Source organism: Miscanthus floridulus, chromosome 19 (genome assembly GCF_019320115.1).
Source record: "Miscanthus floridulus cultivar M001 chromosome 19, ASM1932011v1, whole genome shotgun sequence".
In the NCBI taxonomy this organism is placed as follows: Eukaryota; Viridiplantae; Streptophyta; class Magnoliopsida; order Poales; family Poaceae; genus Miscanthus; species Miscanthus floridulus.
The window spans coordinates 79,414,461-79,424,686 of record NC_089598.1 but is presented as its reverse complement, the minus strand read 5'-3'; positions in this window follow the sequence as shown (position 1 = coordinate 79,424,686).

Sequence of the window (10,226 nt, the reverse complement as noted above, 5' to 3'; positions counted from 1 at the left end):
GGCATTTAGCCGGCTCTAGCTCACTCTCTTGGCTATTTGCATTGACATAGCAACCTTGTGAGCTTAGCCAAAGCCCTCTCACTCATATCCATCATTGATTCATTATCTTTGTGAGATTGGGAGTGAATCTAAGTGCATTGCTTGAGTGATTGTATCTAGAGGCACTTGGTGTTCGTGTTTCGCTGCGGAATTCGCTTGTTACTCTTGGTGGTTGCCGCCACCTAGATGGCTTGGAGCAGCGAGGATCGTTGAGCAGAGGAAGGTGCTTGTCTCCGGTTCCGATAGTGGTGATTGTGAGGGGTTCTTGACCTTTCCTCGGTGGAGAGTCAAAAGGTACTCTAGTGGATTACTCATGGCTTGTGTGATCCTTATCTTGTGTTGGTTGTATGGCATCTGGTTGCGGGTTTGGCGTGTGATGCCAATTAGCGTGTGAACCTCTAAGTGAGTGAATCACCATAACAGGGACTAGCTTACTGGCAAACAAGTGAACCTCGGAGGAAAAATCATTGTGTCTTGATTGTATCCTTGGTATTCATTGATTGATCACTTGCCATGGTAGTATACCTCTCTACCACTCTCTTGTATTACATTGTGCCTTTACTTGTGTAGACCTTGTGGTAATTGGAACTAGTTAGTGTAGCTCTTAGTTGTAGTTCTCTTGCTAGCTTTCTCACCTGGGTGTAAATTAGTAACTTTGCCTTGTTGTGATATACTAGAGATCATAGATTTTAGAATTGGGTAGGTGGCTTGCAACACAAGTGTAGTGCTAGCGCAAAATTCGCTTCACCCTCTTATTTACTAATCACTTGCCTTAGTGTTGTTGTAGAATTTTTTTATAGGCTATTTACCCCTCCCTCTAGCCATTAGGACCTTTCAAGTGGTATCAGAGTCGTGGTCACCGTGATTTGAGGCTTAACAACCTCCGGTGTCAAAATGGCTTAAATCAACAACACTAAGAAGCCACCCCAATTTGATGGCATAAATTATCCTTATTGAAAGTCAAAGATGACCACGCATATCAAGTTAATCAATAGAAGAGTGTAGAAGGTGGTGGAGACCAAAATTGAGATAGTCAATCCGAAGAATCCCACCGTGGTCGAAGAAGTACTTCTCCAAAATAATGGCATTGCTCTTAGTGCTATTCATGATGCTATTGATGAGACAACATTTGAACAAATCAAGGACATTGAGATAGCTCATGAATCTTGGAAGAAGTTGGAAGAATCATTTGAGGGCACCAAGGCAATAAAGGGTGCAAAGGCATACATTCTCAATGAGAAATTTACTTGCTTCAAGATGAAAGAAGATGAGAGTGTGTTGGACATGTTTCATAGGATGAAAGTGCTTGTCAATGATCACAAAGCACTTGGTGAGAAGGTGGAAGACAAGGACTTCTCCCATAAGTTGTTGAGATGCTTACCCACAAGATTTGGCATGTTGGTCACCTTGCTAGTGAGGATCAGTTTGGATACAATGACACCAAACCAAATCTTGGAAGATATCATGACCGATGATGTTTATAGAGATGATGATGAGAAGGAAGAAGAACAAAGAGAAGAAGGATGAAAAGAAGAAGAGTGTGGCATTCAAAGGCAGTTCATCATCCAAGGGCAAGGCCAAGCAAGATACATTAAGTAAAAATGATGACTCATGGGATGATGATGATGATGAGAAGATGGCTCTCTTTGTTAATTGATTTGGTAAATTCATGGTGAAGAAGGGCTACCATGCTAGAAGGAAGAAGTCTTCATCCAAGAACAAGGAAGAGTTAAGAAGGTGCTTCAAGTGTGGAAGCAAGGATCATCTTGTTGCTCAATGCCCATACAATAGCGACAATGATGATGATGACAAGAAGAGCAAGAAGAAGGACAAGATGACCTTCAAGAAGAAGAAGAAGAAGGGTGGTTCATATGTGGTCACTTGGGATAGTGTTGCTTCCTCAAGTGATGATGATGATAGTGATGATGACAAGACCACCAAGAAGAAGGCTCTTGCAAGCATTGCTATTAATGACAAGCCTTCTCTCTTCGACACTCCATCATGCTTTATGGCTAAGGCCACTAAGGTACAATCCGATGATGACTATGATGATAAAGAACAAGATAAAAATGAAAGTGATAATGATGATGATGATAAACCTACTAAAGATGAATTAATTGATATGTTAGAGATGCTAAGGAATATTTTGACATTAAGAGAAGAGAATGTAAAGACTTGCGAAAGGAACTAAAAGCCCTTAAGCAAGCCTTTGATGAGCTCAATGCATCTCATGAGAGGCTAGAGGAAGCCCATGAAAAGCTTGGCAACGCTCACAAGAAGTTTGAAAAAGCTCATTCCTCTCTACTTAATGAGCAAAATGAGAAGGAGCGTGTTATAACATGTGACAAAGACATAACTTGTGATATAATTGATGAATCATTCTATAAGCCTATCATTGTTGCTCCCACTAACCCTTCTTGTAGCACATCCACTTCTAGCTCATCTAGTGGTGATGGTTTCACTTGTGGTGCCTCACTAATGGTTGAGAATGAGACACTCAAGAAGGCGGTAAAAGAGCTCAACCACACCTTGGCTAAGGCCTATGGTGGTGAGGATCGCTTGCTTATGTACTTGGGTAGCCAAAGAGATTCTCTCTACAAAGAGGAATTGGGTTATACCCCTAAGAAAGGCAAGGCAGCCTTTTGCTCCTCACAAGACTAGTTTTGTGAAGAATAATAGTTGGTTGTACACTAGTTGCAAGCAAGTTGGTCATGTAGAGTAAAAGTCCACGAAAAAGAGGACTCAAATGTATCCTATATTAAGCTTGATTCCTTCTATGTGCTTACTAAGTGTACAAATGGTGTGAATGTTAATTTCATTGGTGCACCATGGATGGGCTCAAAGAAGAAAACCATTTGGGTGCCAAAGAGCTTGGTAACTAACCTTCAAGGACCCAAGCAAGTTTAGGTACCTAAAAAGAATTGATCTTTTTTGTAGGCCAGTTACAAAGCCGAAGGAAGGCACTGGGTTCTTGATAGTGGGTGCACTCAACACATGACCGGTGATGCAAGAATGTTCAACTCAATCAACACCAATGGCAATGATGGTTATGATAGTATCATATTTGGTGACATTGGTAAAGGCAAGATCAAAGGGCTTGATAAGATTGCAATATCCAATAACATGAGCATTTCCAATGTGTTGTTAGTTGAGACCTTGAACTTCAATTTGCTATCCATGGCTCAATTGTGTGATCTTGGATTCAAATGCATATTTGGGTAGATGATGTAGAGATCATAAGTGTAGATAGCTCTAACTTGATCTTTAAAGGCTTTAGATATGAGAATCTATACTTGGTTGATTTCAATGCTAGTGAAGCTCAATTATCAATACGCTTGTTCACTAAGTCTAGTATGGGTTGGTTATAGCATAGAAGGCTTGGTCATGTTAGAATAAAACAATTGAATTGATTGGTTAAGCATGACTTGGTTAGATGCTTGAAAGATGTTGTGTTTGAAAAGAATAAGCTTTGTAGCTCTTGTCAAGCCGGCAAACAAGATGGAAACACCCATTCTAAGAAAAGCATGATGAGCACTAGTAAAGCATTTGAGTTATTGCACTTTGATTTATTTGGGCCAACACAATACACTAGCATCGATGGAAACCAATATGGCTTTGTGATAGTGGATGACTATACAAGATACACTTGGGTATTCTTTCTAGTGGATAAGAGTGATGTGTTTGCAACATTCAAATCATTTGTCAAGGGTATTCACATTGAGTTTGAAACAACCATCAAGAGAGTTAGAAGTGATAATGGTAGTGAGTTCAAGAATACTAGAATTGATGAGTTATGTGATGAGTTTGGAATTAGACATCAATTCTTGGCCAAGTACACTCCACAATCAAATGGCCTTGTTGAGAGGAAGAATAGAACCCTCATTGATATAGCAATGTCTATGCTTAGTAAGTACAATTTGAGTCAATCTTGTTGGGCTGAAGCTATCAGCATGGCTTGCTATTATAGCAACCACTTGTATTATCACCCATTGAAAGATAAGACACTTTATGAGCTCTTGAATGATAGAAAGCCCAACATTGCATATTTTTGGATCTTTGGTTGCAAATGCTATATCTTAAAAGAAATACACTAGATTGGGCAAGTTTGACAAGAAATGCTATATCTTGAACCTAGGGTGCATAACTTTTTACGGTAGAGATAGCAACATACCTAGCAAAACCTTAGTTGCATATTTAGATAGATTACCTTCTTGCATAGGCTTTGACTAGGTGGAATTAGAGGCCATAGTTAGAAGTAAATTCTTAAGTTGCCTAATTCACTCCCCCTCTTAGGCGTCACGGTCCCTTACACGTGGTATCAAAGCCAATTGGCTCAATTTGGACCTTTGGATTCACCACCATTGAGCCGACGCTCTTTAGAGTAGTTGGGATGGATACGTCTAGGCCTCCGCACTTTGATAGCATTAACTTTCACAATTACAAAGCTAGAATGGCTTGATACCTAGAAACAGTTGATCTAGGTGTTTGGAGAGTCACCCGTGATGGGATGAACCCCTCAAAAATCCTGAGGAACCCCTCAAAAATCCTGAGAAACCAACTAAGGGTGATAAAGAAGAAATTCATCTTAATGCTAGAGCTAAAAATTACTTGTTTGAATCTTTTAGCATGGATGTTTTTAACTAAGTGTTTACTTTAAATTCGGCACATGAAATTTGGTTAAAACTTCAAGAGCTACATGACGGCACAAGTAATGTCCATGAGCAAAAACATTGCCTCACAAAAAAAGCTTTGATTTCTTTAAAATGAATGAAGATGAGCTTGTTCATGATATGTATTCTCGTTTGAATCTAATTATCAATGAGCTCAATTCTATAGGATTAACAAAGCTAGGTGATGCGGATATTGTGAGGAAGATCATCTCCGTGCTACCACAAGAGAAGTATGCAAGCATCATCACCATCCTTCACAACATGGAGGACTTGAGCAACATGACCCAGGCTATTGTGATTGGCAAGATAGTGGCATTTGAGATGTCACGCAAGATGGGTCAAGAAGAAGCCTCTTCATCAAGGAAAGGCAAAGCTATCGCTTGTAGTGAGCACAAGAAGATGAAGGACAAGCAAGTTGAGACAAGCTCAATCTCAAGCTTCTCAAGTGAAGAAGAAGAAGATTATGATGAGGATGATAATGATGATGAATCAAGTGATGATGATCAATTTTTCTCCTCCACCTCCGACCTCGATGAAGAATCTATCAAGCTTATCAATAAGGTGGAGAAGATGATCTAAAAGCTCAATGTCAAGGGTGTGCCTATCCAAGTTCAAGATTTCATCTTCACAAATCAAAGAAGAGAGCAAAGAAAGAAGGGATGCTATCGATGCGGCGAGTTGTGACACTTTGTGGAAGTTTGTCCAAACAAGCCCACACACAAGACAAAGAAAAAAGCATGCAAGGACAAAGCCCTCACATCAATAAGGTCATGGGATGATTCTTCAAGTGAAGAAGAAGACCAGGCACAAGCACTCATCATCAAACTCTGCTCACACGTGCCTTATGGTATAAGGTAACGAAAGTTCATCCTCCTCTAGTGAGAATGATAGTGATAGTGATGATGAGCTACCTTCTTATGAGCAACTTGTGCAAGAAAATCTTAAATATGCTAAAAGTTGTACTAGCCAACAAAAGAAGCTAAAATTGCTAAAAGAAAAGTTAGATAGCTCACAAGAAGCTTATAATGCCATGCTTGAACAGTATGAAACTTTTACAAATCTTAATGTTGAGCTATCTACTAAAATTGAGCAACTTGAGGCTAGTGCAAACAAAAATGAATGCATAATCAATGATGAGCAACTTGTAAAGAAAAATGAAAAATTAAAGGAAAAGTTAGCTAGCTCACAAGATGCTTATAAAAGTTTGCTTGCTAAAATGGAAACCATGTGCAAACATTGTGATGAGCTAATTAATAAAGTTGCTAATCTTGAAGCCCTCGGTAAAACCCTGCCCGAGGTATCTAAAAAGAAAAGTTCAATTTTTGGCATATCTAAAAAGGATGCCTCTACTTCTTGCAATGATTTATTTAAATTAGACTCATCCATGTGCGACCAAATTTGTTTTGAGAAAGTTGTTGTAGAAATATGCACACAAGAGGTCGCAATGGAGAATGAGCAACTCAAGCAAGAAGTGGCTAGCCTCACCAAGGACTTGACTCAAGTGAAAGGCAAGACGGAGTAAACCCAACTTCATTAAGATAACACCGCCAAGGGAGTGAAGAAGCTTGATGAAGGACAAACGGTGGTTTGCTACGTGTGCTACAAGGAAGGCCACAAGTCCTATGAGTGCAAGGTGAAGAATGGGGGAGGATCTAAGAAGAAAGAAAAGAAGCAAACAAACAAGCTCTCCAACACCTACACCAACAAGGTGGACAAGAAGGCCTCCACACCTTATCTCTTGAAGAAGAACAAAAATGACAAGATGGTGGCCATCAAGGTGAAAAAGCAAGCCAACAAAGGGGCCAAACACATTTGGGTACCAAAGGAGATCATTTCTAACATAAAGAGCACCAAGAAGGTTTAGATCCTGAAAGGGAAGTGAGAAGTCCGATGGACTATGGGGAATTTGGAGACTTAGCAAAGTTCGGGTGCATTTCATGTGGTGCATCACATTTTACAAGGGTATTGCCAAGTGGGTTAGCGAACACTAAGGACCTAAATTCCCTTTGTCATGTTAGGTAACTAGATTTAATTTCTTGTAATTTCAATTAGCATCTAGTTCCTTTTCATGCCTAGGTTTGCATTTGCATATTTAATCTTTTGTCTTGCATACACTAGGTATATCATATGGTAGGGTTGCTCGATATCACTCTTACCCTTGGAGCTGACCTACATAGGCTTAAAATGGTTAGGAGTACGGCACATAGCTCTTTTTACAAGTTGTTTAAATTGTGTTACAAGTTTATATCTAATATGTGCCAAAGTCCAAATTATAGATAATTTCTCCCGAATATCATTTTTGAAAATGATCCTCACATTCATGTGATGTCATCCTTCAAGTGGTATTTTTTATTTTAAAATCAATGTGCATGTCTCCTACAAGTATTCCATGCTTGTGTGCATAAATTTAGGGGGAGGTTACTCTTCAAGTTAGATGCTTTGAGACTAACATCTTTTGAAGCTTATCATGTGTGTAGTAGTCTCATTGCAAGAAAAATGGAGTCCCTGGAGATAAGCATCATGCTCTAAAATCCACCACCATTTACAAGTAATATTATTACAAGTGGTGATAATCCAAGTGGTCTCTAAATGTGGTATTTCTAAATCGATATTATTATGTTGATTTCACTTTGGTATTTATATGCTTTCTCCATGCATTATATATATTAAACTCCCTTGTGCATTATTTTGCCAATTATGCATATACTTCACTCTCCACCACATGTATGCGTATATTTAGGGGGAGCTTAGTCAATGTAATGTGAGAGTCAAGTTTTGTGTTTTATTCCACTCCACACATAAAGGATCATAAATTTTGACCCTCCCTTGTGCTACTCATGTCTTTTTTCGGTGTTTGATTCCAAAGGGAAAGAAATTGTAGGACCAAAAGCAAGCCCAACCATAACAAAATACAAGTGGTAATGGTCCGAGAAAAGAATGATAGAGGATTATGGAGTTAGGGGGAGGCTCAAGTCCATAATGCCACTTGAGGACAAATTGCAAGGGCAAGATAAGTTTACAAAGATCCATACAAGTGTTATCTTTATCATCATATAAATTTGCCTTTGCATTGCATCCTAATAAGTAGATAGTTTTTTTTTATTTTTGCATCTATTATTATTTGCTTGCTTTGGTCGTGTTGTCATCAATCACCAAGAAGGGGGAGATTATAAGAAAAATGGACCTCAGCCCATTAATTATAGATTTTGGTGTTTGATGATCAACACAACCAAGTTGAACTAACAACATTTGCTAGTATTTATGGATATAGTTCAAAGGATGCAAAGTGGACTTGAACGTAGGCAATGTAATGATCCGAATAATCAACACCTCAAGCAAGACCTTAGAAGATATGTCGAAGACCTACAAAGATCAAGCAAATTCCAAGACACAGGAAGTAGAAGCCCAGACGTGAAGACACAAACAAAGTTGAAGCCATTCGAGTCGAGACAAAAAGGTGGATGAATTAGAATTGTCTCATGATCTTGGATCTGCTCAAATTGACATGACACTAGCTCAAAGCTGTAGAGCTTTTCATTAGCTTTCCAAAAAATCCAAGATCATCAAAATTGAAGTTCGGAGCTAAAAGTTATGCCCAAAATACGAAAGCCCGACGTGATGAAAATAAAGGACCGGACGTGTTCGATCCTAACCAAAGTCGAGTCCGGTCCTGAGCGTCCGGTCATCACAAAAATCAGCCCTGAAGTGTACAGTGACACCGCAGAGTCCGGTCCTGAGCGTCTGGTCATCACAGGTGCGTCTGGTGCTCATAGAAAACAAGTAAAACAGCTAGTTTCCCAAGGGCTAGTCGACGTGGCATGATCGGACACATCCGGTGCTACCTTAGGAGCGTTCGGTCCTCTACAGAAAGCTACAAATTAGTCTCCAACAGCTCTATTTGCAATGGGGGCTATATATATGTGCCCTAACCGGCCATTTGGGGCAAGAGAGAGCAAGGGAAAGGTAGTGGGGTGTTCACACACCACATTTGTGCTCTCCACATGCATCGGGCTTAAAGATTACTTGGTGATTAGCGTAGGTGCTTTTTGCAAAGTGCTTAGGTTAGTTAGACCATGCTCATATGCGCTTGCTCTAGACTTAAGTCTAGTTGCTAGTAAGGTTTGCATACCTCTCATCCAAAGGTGCTTGCGCGCACAGTGCTTGTACTCGGTGGGGCTTGTAGTCTTGTGAGACCACACCAACCATGCTTGGTGTGTGGCCGCCACCGTGTACCTAAGAGAACAAGACCCGCAGTAGTTCGGCCGGAAGCTTGATAATGAAGACGGCGGGGAGCGATCCGAGAGAGACTTGCCGGAAGGCACACCGGAGACCCACTTGTACGTGGGAAAGGCTCAGGGCTATCATGGAGTTACCCGACCGGGAGCTTAACCCTGAGGAATTCCTTCCGAGGGGCTCCAATGAGGACTAGGAAGAAGTTTGAGCGCTTCTCGATACCTCGATAAAAATACCGGAGTCATTGACGGGAGTTTGTATCTCTATCTCATTTTTACCTTCTGCATTTATATTGCTACCTTGGTTGAGTGCTTTACTTTCCTAGCTTAATTGATAAGCTAGTTGATAGGATTAGAACATAGGGTGCATAATTTTTGTGGTAGAGATAGCAACACATCTAGCAAAATTTTAGTTGCACATAGATTATCTTTTTGAATAAGTTTTGACTAGACAAAATTAAAGATTATAGTTAGAAGTAGATTCTTGAGTTGCCTAATTCACTTTCTCTCTTATGCGTTACGGTCCCTTCCAGCGTAGAAGGTGATGTCGCATGAGCCGCATTGAGCTAGGTGATGACGCGCAGAGGACACGGTGGGATGGGCGTGACGACATAGAGGACGTTTGGAGCGCAGCAACGGTGCCAGATAAAAAAGGACATGTGGGGAGGGCGGCGCCGCTGTTTAGACGACACGCACATTTCGCAACCTAGCGTGGGGCGTATCATTCGGCTATAGCCGATCTAAATTTTTTATATATACATATGCACGTACTACTATCACTTTTATTATCCTCCGAAGGAATCCAAGGAAATACGAGTAACATTAGTTTTAAACAAAGCAAATGAAAAACGAGCAAAAATCATGTGATAAAGCATTTGTTTTTCCTATAACCACGCAGTAGAACTTTGAAGTGTATTTTGACTGAAAGAAGGTATCCCTCGCCAAAAAAAAGGTCAGGAGACGTGCTACAGCCAGATCCAAATTAAAAAGGATTAGGCCCTTTTTGAATGCAAAGTATTTTTTAAGTATCGGAGAAATACTATGGTTTTATAAAATACTTTAATTTTTAAAAGCTACTATGTGTTTGGATGTAACAAATCTTGTAGTGTTCAAAACCATAGTTTTATCAAAACTGTGGTCTTTTTGGAATTTTAAAAATTCCACTCGTAACCTCTTCTTTCTAAACCACGGTTTCGTGTCTCTTTAGCTTATAAAACCACAGTTTGTGATACTATATATAGTTTTTCAAAAACTGCAACATCCAAACAGGCTCTTAATGTTAAAT